Below are 2,259 nucleotides of genomic sequence, written 5' to 3' on the forward strand. Positions count from 1 at the left end.
AATAAACTAGTTCTATATATTAATTCAACTAGTTCAACTAAGCATTTACTAAAAATAAATTAGTTATATATATTAATTCAACAAGTTCAACTAAGCATTTACTAAAAATAAACTAGTTCTATATATTAATTCAACAAGTTCAACTAAGCATTTACTAAAAGTAAACTAGTTCTATATATTAATTCAACTAGTTCAACTAAGCATTTACTAAAAATAAACTAGTTCTATATATTAATTCAACAAGTTCAACTAAGCATTTACTAAAAATAAACTAGTTCTATATAAAAAAATTTGATAACTAAAACAATAATAATCTAAATAATCTAAACTAATTCATACATATGTGTGTGTGTGTGTCAATCATGCTCTTGTGTGTGTGTGTGTGTGCTCGGGGAGGGGCGGCGCCCATGGTGGCCGCCGAGGGCGAGGGAGAGGGGTTAGAGGGGGAGAGCTCACAGCGGGGCGACGGCGACGTCAAGGCGACGGCGATGACGGCGGCGACGGGGACGGGGGCGGCGACGGAGACGAGGGCGGCGACGGGGACGGGGGCGGGCCCGGAGCGGCGACGTAGACGACAGCGGCGACGGGAACGGGGGCGGCGACGGGGACAGGGGCGGCGACGGGGACGGGGGCGGCGACGGAGACGATCGAGGGCAGCGGCGACGGCGACGGAGACGGAAACAGAGGAACAAACTGAGAGGAAAACGAAATTTTCGGACGTGTTGTACTAAAGGGGGTCGTCTCCCGCCGCTTGGCCTGGCCAAAACAGGCCTTTAGTACTGGTTGGTGGCTCCAACCGGTACTAAAGGCCCCCCCTTTAGTACCGGTTTGTGCCACGACCCGGTACTAAAGGGGTCGCACTGGTTTATAAACCCAGCCGCGGCTACCACTTCGAACTTCTCTATATAGCAGGCTTGTGGGCCTAAACTCTGCGCTGCCCTGTGAGTCTGCTGGGCCTTTAAGGCCTGTAATTACACACCTGTGGCCTATCAGGCCCACAGGGCAGTGCCCCAATTTTTTTATAGTTTTTTTCTTTTCTGCTTTATTTTCTTCTATTTATTTTTGCGTAGTTTTTTGTATAGTTTTTTCCTTTCTGTTATATTTATTTTCTTCTATTTATTTGTGAGTAGTTTTTCATCTAGTTTTCCAAAATTCAACATTTTCAGAGTTCATTTTATAGTGATTTTCAATTTCACGGTCATTTTATATAGTTTTTTTCTTTTCAGCTATAGTTTTTTTTCTGCTATTTTTTCTTTTCTGCAAAACTTGATGGTCAAAGTCTGGAGTTATAACCAAAGTTTTAAAAAAAGAAATACCGACGTGCAATTAGTTTTTGCCATAACAGAAGAAGTCCGGAATTGTAATAAGTTATTGAAAATAAAAAAGAGGTGCAATGCTCGTTAATTTGCTTCAAGCCTTTCAGAATAGTGTAAACTGCACTGCGCATAGTTCCGTGCAGTCTACCATATTCCTGAAGGCTTGAAGCTAAGCAACGTGAGCATTGAGCCTCTTCTTCATCGTCTCTGCACTCAGGGCTTATAAACCGCTCCTAGTCCCTCTCTCTTCGCGAGGTGGGACTAAAAACAGCTTACTAAGAAACTGTAGTACTGGTTCATCCATGAACCGGTACTAAAGGTGCTCATGGGGCCCAGCCTTACCTGACACAACCTCATTAGTACCAGTTCGTGGCACGAACCGGTGCTAAAGGTTCGCCACGAACCGGTACTAAACAGCTCCTCCCGCCTAGCAGTTGGTGCATACTGAACACAAAAAATATAAGAGCATTTAGATCATGATCTTATATTTCTTTATAGTCTATGATCTTATATTTCTTTACAGTCTAAATTGTCAATATGATCTTATAACATCAAAAATACTTTGATCATCAATGATCTTTGTGTGTACAATCTGAATTGTCAATATGAGTCATCAACGATTTGTAAACCGATGAAGACTCATATTGCGGCCACAAATTCTACACATAGAGTTCAATGAAGACCAAGTGCTTGTGATAGTTTGAGAAATAACATATTTAAGGTGGTAAAAGGCTTGTTAGGGGAGCGAGGTGGGACTAAAAACAGCTTGCCATAACCTCATTAGTACCGGTTCGTGGTACGAACCGACACTAAATGGTCAGAGGGGCGGAAGGAGGAGGCCGGGCGAAGGTGGGGAAGGACGAGAGGGAGGCGCTGGTGGGGAGGAGGAGGCGGCGCGAGCGGGAGAGGAACCGGTCAGAGGGGCGGAAGGAGGAGGCCGGGC

The sequence above is a fragment of the Triticum dicoccoides genome, chromosome 3B (assembly GCF_002162155.2).
Source record: "Triticum dicoccoides isolate Atlit2015 ecotype Zavitan chromosome 3B, WEW_v2.0, whole genome shotgun sequence".
Lineage (NCBI taxonomy): Eukaryota > Viridiplantae > Streptophyta > Magnoliopsida > Poales > Poaceae > Triticum > Triticum dicoccoides.